The sequence below is a fragment of the Lagopus leucura genome, unplaced genomic scaffold, assembly GCF_019238085.1.
Source record: "Lagopus leucura isolate 7727_CA_CO unplaced genomic scaffold, USGS_WTPT01 Super-Scaffold_100019, whole genome shotgun sequence".
Taxonomy (NCBI): domain Eukaryota; kingdom Metazoa; phylum Chordata; class Aves; order Galliformes; family Phasianidae; genus Lagopus; species Lagopus leucura.
This window is the reverse complement of record NW_024962273.1, coordinates 4,919,243-4,933,647: the sequence shown is the minus strand read 5'-3', so window position 1 is coordinate 4,933,647 and position 14,405 is coordinate 4,919,243. Positions and strand designations below refer to the sequence as shown.

The following is a 14,405-nucleotide window of genomic DNA, read 5'->3' as shown; positions in this document are numbered from 1 at the left end:
ACATATCTAGCACAGGGATCTTCCCTTCTACAATTTCAAGTTCCATTTCAAGTTGACTCACAGATTGCCTGCAGGAGGAGTTAAGTGTTGCACTGTGATTTTGCACCAAAACAGTGGCTGTGTTTTGGGTCTGTTGGTGGTCCATCTGCCTGAATGGCCAGCAAGCTTTAAGTGATTTCCATTTCTGCTAGAGAAAAAGATGCCAATGGCAGATTGTATGGTTTGGTGTGTATTAAAGCATCCAATTAAGGGACCGTTTCAGAGCCTTACCCAGAACTGATAAATTCTCCTTAAACAGATTCCCTGAGCCATCACTGCTAAGTCAACTGTGATTATACACGGGTAATGGTGTTTCTGTAAGTAAAATAAACAAAAAAGGAGATGACATTATAGGTAAGATAACTTAAAAAAAAAAGTTCAAACTAAACAAACAAACAAAAAAACCCATCAGGATTTAGTGCACATATTTCTCAAGACAGAATTTGATTTGAGATATTCAAAAAGCATTAAGCATATGGATAATGCACTGTAGTAACCCAGTTGATTTCCCTACTTGCCACACTGAAATCACAGGCCCTGCTCTGCTGTGAACCTGACCTCAAGATTTTGGACCTGCCAGGTGAAAGACAAAACAATTATACTGGCAGAAAGCCATTACTATGTACTTTATCCTAGATTTGAAGGACGTTTCTTTTGAAGGTTTAAATCTATGCACAATTTATATTTACTTCAGTGATCTCTATGTTATTTTTTTCCGAGAGAGATTTTGATTTCAATGTCTGCAATCCAGCATAACATCTTGATTTTCTCACCTACTCAAATTGTCAACATGAAGGCGTGCTTACTTCTCACTGAAATTGACATCATTGCCATTAAATATATTGGCATCTACATGGTTTTATGTGTATCAGTGCATCCTTAGATATTTATTATTTGTGTATTTCTCATTGCTGTCTTGTTTTTTCTTGGCAGCAGCTTTCTCACCTCTGCTCATATTGTTGTCTAATACAATTAATCAACAGGAACTACTGTTCTGTACAGTCACTGACTCACAAATATTATAAAAGCTCTGTCATTTGGCACCATGACAATACGAAAATAACAACATCAAAATGTGTTTCTCTTCATCATGCAGTTACTTCTGCGGAACTACAAATACATTTTTTATTCATAGGAAAAAAAAAAAAGAAAGAGAATGAAAGGATCTTTCTAGTAGAGTTTGATTTCTAGAAAAAAAAAATACACTCTGTCTCTCCAATTCCATTTATTCTTCATTTGCTTAATGGATAATTATATCCAGAATATGGAAATGGTAATAACTGAATCTTTATTTCAATGACAGTGTAAAACGAAAAGGGCATGGTTGGGAAACTCTCTGAATCTGCTCAAAAGAAAATAAATTTCCAGTAAATAACAAATTAGCTTTGCACTACAAAATAAAATAAACAATGGATCCAAACTTTATTTTGTAGTTGTAGAAGTATGGAATGTTTTCAAAATGGTAATTTAGCAAATTGGATCCTCTAATTTATTTAATGTGTTTCAGGCTGATCTGCAAGTGGAATTACTCGTTAACCAAAGCAGAACTGAGAAGTAATAAATTTGAGGAAATACTTAGAATAAGCCTAAAAAAACAAAACAAAATACATATTTTTACCTAAAAAGGTATTTAGTATTAGTGTGAGAAATGCATAGGAAATTCCAGTTTTCTGTTTTCCACTATCTTTTGCAATGTGATCTTAGCTCCAGTGAAATCCATAGCAAAATAATAATAATAAAACGAAACCTTTGCTGGAATGAAAGCAAGCGCTTTGTGAAATACGTAGCACGTGGCACACTGAGAACTACGACGTTAAAAACTGAAACTACTTTTTTTTGTGCTGCTTTCTTATTATGACCTCCGTGAGCCCTCAGAAACCTTCATCCTACTTTTCATGGGAATGAAAACATTTCTGCACATTTCTGGCTCTATGTTTTTAACCGTTCACCAGAGCAGAAGAAGACACTTATCTCCTTATTGGAAAAACAGAGTTTGGAGCTATTGTTTACCCACAAAACAGACATAATATAAGCAATAGCAGCCAAGAACTGGTGTCTTGATCTCTTTCATCCAAAATATTCTGGTTTTTGGAAGAATAAACTATTACTTACTTAGCTGTAAAAGTCCTTCATTTGCAATCCTCTCAGTGCGTCTGATTTTTCTTTGGTCCCTGCCAATAAGACAGGACATTTATATTGGCCAGAATTCAATTGTGATGACAAGGGAATGAGGAAAGTCCTAACCCACTTTACACAGGTCGTGATATATTCTCATCAAAGAATAGCATTACTAAAGTAGGACTTATGGTGATTTCTAAGAGGTGAAGAATACTGTGAAAGCATGAATCCTTGGAGCAATTAAATCCTTCAAAAGGCAGCCATGTAACAGGATTTCATCTAGAATAAGAAGTAAAAGACCTACATTCTTGAGTCACATATAAGATAAAGCTCAAATTCTGCATTTCTTTTCCAAAGAAATTATTTGAAAAATATCCTCTTTATTCAACTGCCAGACCTAAAGCTTTCCAAGAGAATATACTGCTTCCTTTGATCCTACTTTGGCACAGACACAATCTGTTTCATTGTAATCTGAATCCTCTCTTTTGTTTCATGTTCAACATCAGACATTTTAACGAAGAAGAAAAAGGCCCTGTTCTACCCATCACTCACAAATATCTTCTCTGCATCTTTTTACTCTACCTCTGAAACTGGCAGATCTTACAAGCATAAGATGCTGAACATTGCATCTCCAACTTTACTGTGTTCTCTAAAAGTTTCCCTGAACTATAGCTCTTCTGTTTGCACGTCTGTAGTTTGAACCTGTCAAATACTCACCATTGTTGCATTTTGGAATACAAAAGTTCAGTTCTCAATCACTCACACATTTTTGGAGAACGACTTGATTTTACTAGCTCTGAGTTTAAATGGAAACTCAGCTCTACCTCAAGGGTTGCCAGCCAATACATCACAACCGTCCAGCTAAGGTTGCTGCCATGAACTCAGGCCCTCAGATTATTCACCCTGACAACCAAGAAGTCAGGCTTTAAATCTAGGCTCACTGTCATTGACTGCAGCTAGGATTTATGACTAAGCTTCTCTTAAATGCTTATATCAATAAATCATAATTGCTCTTCTGGGATGAGCAGGATTTTGCTATTCAAATCTTTCCGCTGCAAAATCAGCTGGCTGCCCTTGACATTTGCATTTTTAAAAAGTTTCACTTATTTTCTTCCTATACTCACAAAACATTAGCCATGCTTTTGAATAATCTACAATAAAACAGAGTCCAGTTTTACACTTGGAGCAATGTCAAGGTTCTCAACAAGGGCTGTTTTTGAAAAACGAACAATAAACCAGCTCATCTTTATGACTAACCACTTCAGACAGGACAAGAAGAGTTTTAGGAATCCTTGTTGCCATATATCCCTTGCTGCAAGGGATAATCCTATAAACAGTTATACAGAATTCTAGATATCTTTGTGTTTCCTCTTGTATTTTTCTCCACTGCTTATCAATGACCTCAGCTGCTGCATGGAGGTGTTGGTCTATTCTATATAGGCTTTTTATCACTTCATCTTGACAGAAAATCTTTCAGTCATATGCTCCTCACCAAGTTTTATTTACTCGTTTGGATATTATGGACCCTAGTTTTCCTGACTACCTTAAAAGAAACTTCTTTGGCCACCTGGGCACAACTACTGGTTCATGTTCAGCTGGCTGTCAGCTAACATCCTCAAATCCTTTTCCTCCATGCAGCTTTCCAGGCATTTTGCCCCAGACCTGTAGCGTTGCCTGGGTTTGTTATGACTGAAGTGCAGGACCCTGTGTTTGGTCTTGTTGAACCTCATCCCACTGACCTCAGCCCAGCTATACAGCCTGCCCAGATCCCTTTGCAGGGCCTTTCTTCTCAGGCAGATCAACACTTCCTCCCAAATTGGTGTGATCTGCAAACTTACTGAGGGTGCACTCAATCCCTGATTCAGATCATCAATAATGATATTAAAGAGGACTCTCTCCAATACTGACCTCTTGGGAGCAGCACTCATGATCAGCCACCAGGCTGGATTTAATTCCAGTCACCAAACACATGCTCTGGGTCCAGCCATCAAGCAAATATTACACTTGTCTAAGCCACAGGCTGCAGCTTCTCTAGGAGAATACTGTGGGAGACAGTGTCAAAGGCTGTGCTGAGGTCTAGGTAGACTATGTCAACAGCATCTCCCTCATCCACCATGCAAGTCACCTGGTCATAGAAGGACATGAGGTTGGTCAGGTAGGACCTGCCTTTCATGAACACATGCTGGCTGGGCTGATCCCCTGGCTGTCTCACACTTACTGTGTGATTTCACTCATGATTATCTGCTCCACAACCATCCCTGACACTGAGGTCAGTGAGAATGAAATCTTTTCTGGGTGCAAAAGCACTGTACATTTTCATTTCACTTGTTCAGATAAACATGGATGAGTGAGTCAGATGGTAATCTTTATTCTTTCTTTTTAAGTATCTAGTGATGGAGTACTTATCAAAAGGCTGAGTCATGCAAATGTGTTTCTGTCCAAAGGTTTGGCTCTTCCAGCACAATTCAGAGTATCTAAAGAGGTACGGATAATCTGCACCCACTTCAGTTGTCTTTATTGTAATGCTCTGAAGTGTTGCAATACTCTCAATTATTTTAAAAGCAATGGTGGAAAGAAACAAGCAAACACAGGAAAATGGAATAATATTTTGACCTAACTGAACTGAAGCCACTACTTCTGTTACAGGAAGAAAGTTTCTTTACAGAAGCCAAAACCAATTACAGTAAAATATACTGCAGTCCATCTTTGACATCAGAAAGATCTATGGTGAATTTTTATTTTCAGCATAAAGAATGTCTGCTAGGCAGATACTTTATTCTATCATTCTCCATATACATGAGAGGAGAGAGAGGCACTAAAGGAGAAGGAAAGATGGAGAAGAGAGTAATGGTAACAGGATAGAGGAGAACCAGGGCATCTTCAAATATTTAACAAAAAAAATTAACTAACATCAGTGATATGTATCTGGAATTATTAATGCAACATGAAATCATGCAGGACATACAAGGAAACGATTTAGCATTACTCATTTGAGTGGAAAATGTGTCAAGAAGTGTACTGTCCCTTTTCCCTAGAGAATATGTAGCAGTCAGAGTTACTTAATTTTAGAGGATTCCCATACACATTTCTAACTACGTTCTTCCTAGATGAGTGGATGAAACGAGGTCAGAAGTTTACTAAGTATATGAGGAAAGAATAATTAACAAAGAAGTGCAGCCTCTCAGGTGAAAGGAGCTAAAGCAGAAGGAAGGACTGGTCTCGAGCAGACTGTTAGGACACAAGCTTTGGCTGTGCAAACAGGCTCTGACTCTGAAGCAGATATGCACACATGCTAGAACAGGGTTTCAAATATTTTTAGCCCTGGATTGCCTCCACCTTGTAAACTTTCAGTGGGTCTCTGCAGTTCGATTCTTTTTCTTGCAGCAAACTTCCTCACCTTTGGGGAAAAAATGTCTAGAGATTATGTTAGGAGAGTGAACACCCTTAGCCCTAGGTCTAGGTCAAACACTGACTTGAAGAAACAATAATTGTATCAGTAAATTTTTTCTGGCACAATATCTGTCACCTGTTTCAAAAGGGTTGAAGACAAACATGCCCATTCCTCAGCTTAAACAAACCTGGCCGCCTTGTTGTGCTGGCAAGAGGTGGATATGTTTGTTTTCCTTTTTTTTTTTCTTTCAATCAAGTTTTAAAAGATCCTTGTCACCAGGTCTCCACAACAGCCATTTTAAGCACTGAGCTGTTTGGTTGTTTTTATTTTTTTCTTGCCAACTCCTGATTTCTTCTTTGTTTTTAAAGGGGGAATTTGACAGTTTCATTCTGCAGGAGGTGGGACAGCCTCTTTACTTGTGTTCTTGTCCCCCTCCTTCTGGAGAATCAGTGCCTGGGAAAGACATAAACCCTGGGGAATCATTAGTGATTAGCAGTCATATTATTCCATGCAAATATTTGTGGAAGCATTAAGAACAATGTAACTTACTGTATAAGACAATTATATTATTGAAATACATATCTATCCCTGTGGTCATCCACAGAACTTCTCTCTTATGCATAGTTCAGGATCCACTGAATGCAATGACTTATTCTGCAGGAGCCTGTACTAGTTTAAAGCTTAAATTCAATGCTATTATTAATTGGTTAATTGATCAGGGTGTTTTTTTCCCCTCATTTTATCCATTTCTAAAGACTTTCTGTAATAATTTTTTTTCCATCTTAATAATCCTTTCCATCTTAAATGTAGACTAAGATGGGCTACAAATAGCCTTGAAGTTATTCATTGTTCTCCAAGAAAATTATGAAATCCTGTAGTTTTGCCTACAATACCTCATAAGTAGACCTTGGGATTCATTAATGACTAAAAATCACATACTTGGTAGAAAGAATTTTTTGTAAACCTTAGTAAAAAAATCTTATATGTACTTTTCATATTATTATGTAAGAGAATAATGACATAAAATTACCCAGAGTTAAGTGCAATGTAAATCTATCAGCTGAGAATCTGCACAAAAACATGAAGACATATAAAATTCTATAGCCAATGCATTGTTCATATTGTAAAATATCATGTAAATTAAAAAAAAAATCAAAACTTTATCCATGTCCTCTTAGCCAAGAAAACCAGAGATCTAAAGGCTTGTCTTACAAATTTATAAAACAGTTGTTGTTAACATGCTGATGCAGAAATAATGCTAAATTCTTCACAAAATGAAATCAGTAAAGAAGGGAAATGATAGAATATTATTTTAATGATTAAATCAATTTAGGCTGAGGTCACGCTGAATTTAAGGAAGTCATTATATATCCAAGGCTGTATTTTGCCTTCCTTTAGAGAGGACTAAAGTATATTTGATTCCTACAACAAAATTTGTGATGCACTGTCACTCCAGTTGCAAATGAAAGCTGCTCCTCTTGAATGCAAACCTTGGTACTATGACCCACGTATTTTTGAGTTTGGATTTGAAAAGGTTATGTCACTAATCACTTCAGAAAATGAAATACCAGGTGTAACTATACCTCCTCCCATTCAATGTTTTAAAAGACATGACTCACTGTAAACAAGCTCTTCTCATCCACTAATCTTTTAGCCCTTCTCTGTACCTATTCCAGCCTAGATTTGTCTTATCTGAAGATAGACAACAGGTAATGCAGGCAGCATTCAGAGATGCATTCAGTAGCCTAAATATTTTATCATCTTCACTGGAAAAAAGGCAGCAGTTGCTGTTTTTCTAATGCCCTACAGAGTGGCTTACAGGCAGAATCCTACTGAATACTGTATGTTGCATTTTCATATGTCAAGCTGATGACTTCATCAACATCTTCTCTACCTGAATAATTCTCTACTATGTATCACATCAGATGCTTTAGAAAATACAAAAAACAAGATTTCCAGTTACTTTTTCTTTCTTTTCTTCTTCTTTTTGTTTTTCTTTTCCAAAAATATATGTCATATGTAAAAACATCACCACGATTTAGTTTTAGTAAGTTTGTGGAGAATTTTACTTTCTTATCCTCACATACAGGTTGCCTTTCTGTTCAGACTGAAGTGAGCACAGCAGATGCACAAGCAATGGTTTCACATCTTGCATCAAACCATTCTCACTCAAGTTGAAAAGGATGTATCAATATCTCTACACATTGTACGTGCGAAGTATGCCAGTGGATCAGATTATTTACAGTTCTTATGATCTTACTATAAATTATTACTCAGTCACATTGTCAGCATCACTTTGAGAAGGAAAAATATAAAATAAAATGGACTCATTTTTGCACCATGCATATGTAATTTGCTGAACTCATTTCAGACATTACACTTAGGACAACCTTAGAAGTATTCAAGGTAACAATTCATCTCTGGTGTGGATGGAAGTGAATGCTGACTGTAACATCGAACAGAGAATGAAAGGGCTACAAAGCATTGTGCTCTAGGTCCTGTGCTGCAGTTATCTGCAGTGCTTAGGAGGAAGATACTGTTCTGATTTGTTCTTTCCAGCACCAAAAAATTTATCATTCTTCTGAAGCAGAAGTGAAAGAGCACAGGATGCTGCAGTAGATAGACCATAAGACAGGAAACAAACCCAGAAATTCAGAAATTCTCATTTCAAACCTCTTAATCTTTTCTATCATTAATTTTGCCTATTCTATTTGTAAACTCCATTAAAGTGCATTAAAAACCATAATACTGAAGGCAGACAAGAAATCTAATTATCTTTTGTTGCAAAGCACCATATGTTTCTTTTAACTTCAAATAATAGAGTGAAGAACATTAGTATTTTAAATGAATCTTTGATAAAGTTGAAAAAGAGAGAGGAGAAAAAAAAGGTTACAGCGTACAGAAGGGTACATCAAAACAGGTGACATGGTATGTCATGGTTATGTCAGACATCGTTTTGCTTCCAGCTGTGGCCTAATTGTTGGATATTCTCTTTTTTTTTTCCCTATTGTTACTGTATTTTTGTGTGCTCATCTAGCTGCAAAAGCACCAGATGTCTCCATTGACTTTTTGAATGTCTAAGCAAACTGGAACATAATCATAATTTTAAAGCTCTTCATATAATGCATACATAAGAGATAGCTCTGTTCTTTGAAATTTGTTATTTATTCCAAAATTCTATCCTTCAAAACAAACAAACAATGATTTCTAATTCAAAGACTCTTCGTCCTGCAACATATCTTTGCTAGATGAGGAAAGTGAGGGTGTGTGGTTGCAGAAATTGAGTCATCAGCCATCAGCCCATCTCAACCTTCGGGCTTGATGTTGGCAACACATGAGGGATACCTCCAGCCCAAACTTCATAAAGGAGTGCATTGTTCCCAAACAAATACACTGAGCTCATCCTGTTTCACCCCTTCCTGGAGCATGGAGATGAGCCATTTGTCAAACATGGTATCCATTTATCAAGGGGGATCCCTAAGGAGGCAAACTCTTGAAATGGTAGCCCTTCTGATGACAAAAAATGGGAAAATATTTCTTCACAAATGTTTCTCTTGCCCACCTGTGAAATCATCCTTTTCCTCTTCCAGTATGATTTCATGAAATCACTGCATGCTCTTCCAGGTGATCACTACAAGTCTGCAACTGAGCTGGTGTATTTGAAAGAAAAGCAAATAGCTGATTAGATATTTTGATGTCAGCTTTTTCTACTACTTTATGTATTTCTCGGCCGCTTACTTGCATTAAACTTCACAGCCTGCACTTACTTGGACTGAAATTAGATACTTATTTAGCAAGGTGGAGATCTGGTAGAAATTTCTGTGTGATCAGCAAATATTTTTACTCCTCGGCCTGTTTCCCAACACATAGAGTGTATGTAGATTGTGGAATTTGGAAGTTTTATGTTTTAAATGTATTTTGCACTTTCATGTTCTCAATGTGGCATGGCATTTTCAAATCGAATCACATCTTTTTGTTAAAGTACAACAAATGTAGTTGAGGCTTAAGGGAAAAAAGAAAGATTTTTGTACATGTGTACACATTTGTTCTGTTTTTCTTTTAAAGGATTACTTACATTCTTTCCAAAAGGGCTAGCAATACATTTATTTTTCCCCTCAGATAGGAAATTAATTATAACAGCAACTTCTGCTTTCCTTAAATATATTAGGACTTTAATATTTGATACTGGGTTAAGATCTGAAAAGAGAAATAAAAGCTGTTAAAACTTTAACACATTGCTTCAGTTTCCTCAGAAAGTCTGGGAAAGCAATTCCCTATCTATTCTATTCATTATATGAAGCAAAAGAGGATTATTTTAAAGGTGTTCAGAGGCCTTAACTATGAATTATCCTCGTGGAATTGGCATGTAATGAAGATTTTAGACAAAATTCTGCTCTCAGATGAAGCCACATTAACTTCTTTGACTTCAGGATAGGTTCAAATGAAAGCAGATCTTGAACACAGTTTTTTAGGAAATGTCTCCTTCCTTGCTCAGAGAAATATCCATGTAGGTCAGTCCTGCCCCAGTGGGGGACCAGGGTCTGTCAGTCACCTGCAATACAGAGTGAAGGAATTCAGAAACTAGGTAAAGAAATTGAATATGAGACAGCCAAAGTATTTTACTCAAAGTAATAATCAGAAAATTGCAGGGCTTTTTTTTTTTTTTTAACATCTCCTAAGAATTTCAGTTTTGTTTTGTTCACAGAAGGAAGAGGTAACTGGCTGATATAATTTCCAGATTGAAAAGAAACATCTTCCTAGCTAAGCACTTCATTTGAATCCTGACATTTCCTTCTAGATCCTCTGAGTTTCCATCTCTCCACTTCAAACATATTATTCCAGATAATAGCTATGGTATTTGCCATTTTTATCCTCTCCTCTCAGTGGTTTTATAAAAGTGCTTTTTGCATATATTGGTCTAAAGTGCTTCTTGCAGGGTTTCTGAGTGCACAAAGGAGCACTCCAGGCAATGTTGGCCTGAAGTAGGTGCTTAAGACACTTTTCACCTGTTATTTTTTCCACTGTTATGAACTGCACTTTTGTGTTGTCTCTTTAAAATTAGCCCATCGATACTAGTATTAATTGCACATCTGAGTTCTTCAAATTCATCCAAGAAACAAACTTCAAACACAAGACAAATATGATCCAGACTGCAAGAACAGTGAAATAAAAGCTAATTTCATAAGATCTATTGAAAAAAAATATGGAAACAGATGTTTTAAGACAAGTAAGATATTAATGCATAATTGATGTGTCAGGTCAGTTTGAATAGTTTCCTACATCGTCAATTAACCTCTGTAATGTCTGCTAATTCTTAATATTATTTTTAAATTATCTTTTTCTTTTTTCCCTCAGGTGATATAATCAAATTTTAAAAGAAATTATTCTATCTGGGATTCAAACCATTGTAATCTCTGCTAGAAGACGTTATGCAAAAATATATCCCTGATACCAAGAAAGTGTTTCTACTGTACATCCCTTTTGCAATGATTCTTTTACACCTGCTTTCTGAGGGGCAGCACTTTCAGTTTTCCTGGTTTAATGAATCTTATGTTCTGAAGAGTGGACTGAAGATAGAGGGAGGGATTATGGTGTCCTCACCAAGAACATCTCAGATGGAGGCATAAATTTCATCTCACTCCTAGCTGAGGAGGTCTTTCAGCCCCATCACAAGGCTGATAGTCTAACCTCAGCCTACTCATAAAAAATGCAAAATGACTCTTCTGAAAGCACCGTTCTACCTTTAGCACACAATCCTGTTTTTAAGTGAGCATTCATCAGTCCTTCAAAGAAAGCACATAGATAACCCTCTTCATTAGATGATTTCAATTGAAATTCAAGTGGATGATGGCCAGGCTACAAAATCCCAAGTGAGAGACCTGTGCTGCAGTGGGACTGGCATATAAGGCACTTTTATCTTTTTCTTCCATCTTTTTTGGAGATGTCTGCTCTCAGAACAGTTTTGGATCTTTGCTTTATAGATGAAGTAGGATGTTTGTAAATGAAATCTATTGCTGTTTTTCATTTTATTTAATATATTCTTTATTTTATGTTATTCTTACTGGGTTTGGTCTTAAGCATCTTTTGCACTAATAGCCTCCCATTCTGTCCTTAGGCAACAACTTTGTAAGCTTCCTGTCTTCACTGTAGAGCAGTTCCCTACCCTGCCAAAAAAGAAGAGGGAAATGGGCAGTTTCCCCTGCGCCATCATAAATCTTTCCTGCCATGACTCCCATGATGAGATGGAGCAGGTGATTTCTTCTTGCAGCTGCATCAGAGGGGCCAAAAGGAATCCTATGCTATTACTGTTTACAGAGTCCATAAAGCCCTGTTGAGATCACCGTCTCCACATGCTCACAGTACAGAATGGATACAACAAAGTTTGGATATCATCCAAAATCTGTCTCCAGTTTTCTGTTTTCAGCAGGCAAGCTTTTAAAATATATACTAGGATAATGTGAGCTCAGGAGATCTTTATTTAAACAAATAGAATTAGGTTGTACAGCTATGTTGTTAATGACAGTTCCTGAAGCACATTTAACAGCAATTTGACATTATTATTACAGCTAAGTAGTTTTCATAAGTCCTCAGATAAATATTTCTCCACTAACTCATCAACACAAAGAGTTGACCTCAGCTTTCTTTCAGACCCCATCAATAAAGCTCCTTGGGAAGCAGAGGGGACATTTAAAACAAAAACAAATTCAAGAACTTCCACCTCCTCCTGCTCTATATTAGCTAAACACACTGAGCCTGCAGGGCTGCCCATCCCCTGATGGCTCGTAATAGCCGTTTTCATTCTATTCTAAGGGTAAAGTTGTTCATAAAGGTGGGCTGCCTGCTGGGCTTCTGATGGATTTAAGATCTTGATATTCAGATTACGGTGCAAGTAGCTAAAGAGAAAGGAAAATGGATACTAGTCTTGCTGTTGTATTCAACAGAAGCCTAATCATATCGGGTTGGTTTTTTTTTCCTTCCAGATCAGCATTATTTATGTTTAGCCTTCATTAACAAGGTTTAGATTAAGCAATCAGTTACAGCAAACCCTACACAAAAAGGAATGTGCTCTCTTTTAAATAAGGCACTGTAAAAATCTGCTAAGCTTCTCTACAGAGGAGCATAAAGACTGTACGTTTGTAGAGATACACAAACATATTAGAAAGACCAAAAATGCCAGCTTTTTGCTGTTAAATTCAGCATATCTAAATAAGATAATGCTGTTAGCAGGAAGGAAAGATATTCTGCCAACGAGGGAGCATCACTGTGTTTTCAGCATGATAGAAATATTAAAGGATTTTGTGTCCAAGGTATTTTCTTCAGAACATGCCCACTGCAAAGCACACTACCATGATCTGCCTCCAGAATGCCTTTTGCATTCTAAGTGGATTTAGGACTCTTGTGGTCCTCTCCTGGTCACCCAGAAGAGCTGGACTTATTTTCCATCCCATTCTCTACATTACAAAGAAGAAAGGGAGAGAAGACACTAGGAATACTGGTACGCAATTACCACAGACTGCAGCCACACAAGACCTCCATGGTTTTTTGAGAACAGTGTACATGATGTATCTGACGGTGATCTCCCTGGACTTGGACACCTCTCTGTGCCACAGGCAGATCTGCTGTCCTGAGGTGACTGGTTGGCTCTCAGAAGAGCTCCTGCACGACCTGAGATTTCTCTAATACCCAGAAAAGTCCTTCCAATCATAGCTTTTCTCTAATACCCAGAAAAGTCCTTCCAATCATAGCTTTTAGTCCTTGTCAGTCCATGGAGTTGCTCTGTTACCCCTAATATCCTTGTCCATGGCTTCTGCTTGCTTTTAAACCAGAACAAATATAAATCTACATTCTCCAAAATGTCAAGGCACATTTCCTTCAATCTTCATTTTATGAGCATTAACTCCTAAACAGTATGGGACAGAAACAGTCTCCTTACTGGCACACAGCTCACTTCTTCAGTTCACAGTTCTCTTTCAATTCTGGATAAAATTCACAGCATGAACTGCTCTTCCCTTAACTTGGTCAGATTTTTTGCATCATGCTCTCATATAATAGGGTCAAAAAATATGTCTTCAGAGACCTTTGAATGCAGTGCCTGGCTGCTGGGGGCCTGGGGACCTTGTCAAAGTCTACCACAGCCATTTCGCTGCTTCATAAGCACACAGCAATGTGAGATGTCGCAATAGCAGGATGAGCAAATTCAGCACCAAAGTAGATCAATGGCATGGAAATCTCTGATTGTTCTCCTTGATCTGAAAAAGCATCCAATACAACTCTGTGCATGTGTTAAAATGAAAAAGTACCATTATTTTTCTCTTCTTTGGAAAAAGCTCTGAAAGCCCTTTTTCCTCTTTAATATACTAATAGATGTAAATGATTTCAGATGTCAGTGTCAGATTAGGATGTAATGACAGAGGACATAAGGTATTGCTGGACAGTAAAATGCCTCTGGCCACAAGCAAGCCTGTCCTTGTTAATTTTATCTCAGCCCCATCTCCCTGATTTGTCACTGGCTCTGAATGTTTCAATCCCTTCTCTCCATAAAAATGTTGAGCTGTCTCTTAAATTCATTTATGCTGTTGCCTCTTATGACCTTACTTGATAACTTACTCTTTGTGTTTTCCATCCTAAATAAAAAGCCCTGCATGAGTGAGTTCCCTTATTGATCTTAATTTCCTGATTTTGAGGTTGTGTGGCTGTCCTGGGTAATTCCTCCCCAGTGTGAGTGTTATATTTACGGTTACTTATTTTGATTCACTAGCTAAAAATATTGCCTGTTTGTTCATTTACTAAAAGATCTGTTGGCAGCCCCTTCTGCATTTTTATGCTAGATACATTTGGAAAAAGTTTTAAGATATCT

The 14,405-nt window shown here is 37.2% G+C and overlaps 1 protein-coding gene across 43 annotated transcripts in view; it reads right to left on the bottom strand.

Moving 5' to 3' along the window:
• Positions 1-14,405, bottom strand: part of LOC122183568 (von Willebrand factor D and EGF domain-containing protein-like) — a 290,489-nt gene that overhangs the window by 216,736 nt on the left and 59,348 nt on the right. For 30 of the 43 annotated variants that reach the window (XR_006180287.1, XR_006180288.1, XR_006180289.1 and 27 more), the window contains 4 exons: positions 9,624-10,100; positions 9,111-9,198; positions 2,152-2,210; positions 271-354 (listed from right to left, as the gene is read on the bottom strand). The exons of 2 other annotated variants lie outside the window; for them this stretch is intronic. The gene's annotated coding sequence lies outside the window, so the exon portion shown is untranslated. Of the gene's footprint in view, positions 1-61; positions 188-270; positions 355-2,151; positions 2,211-9,110; positions 9,199-9,623; positions 10,101-14,405 lie in introns of all 43 variants that reach the window. 11 more of the 43 variants (XM_042877628.1, XM_042877630.1, XM_042877610.1 and 8 more) reach the window with 10 other exon arrangements.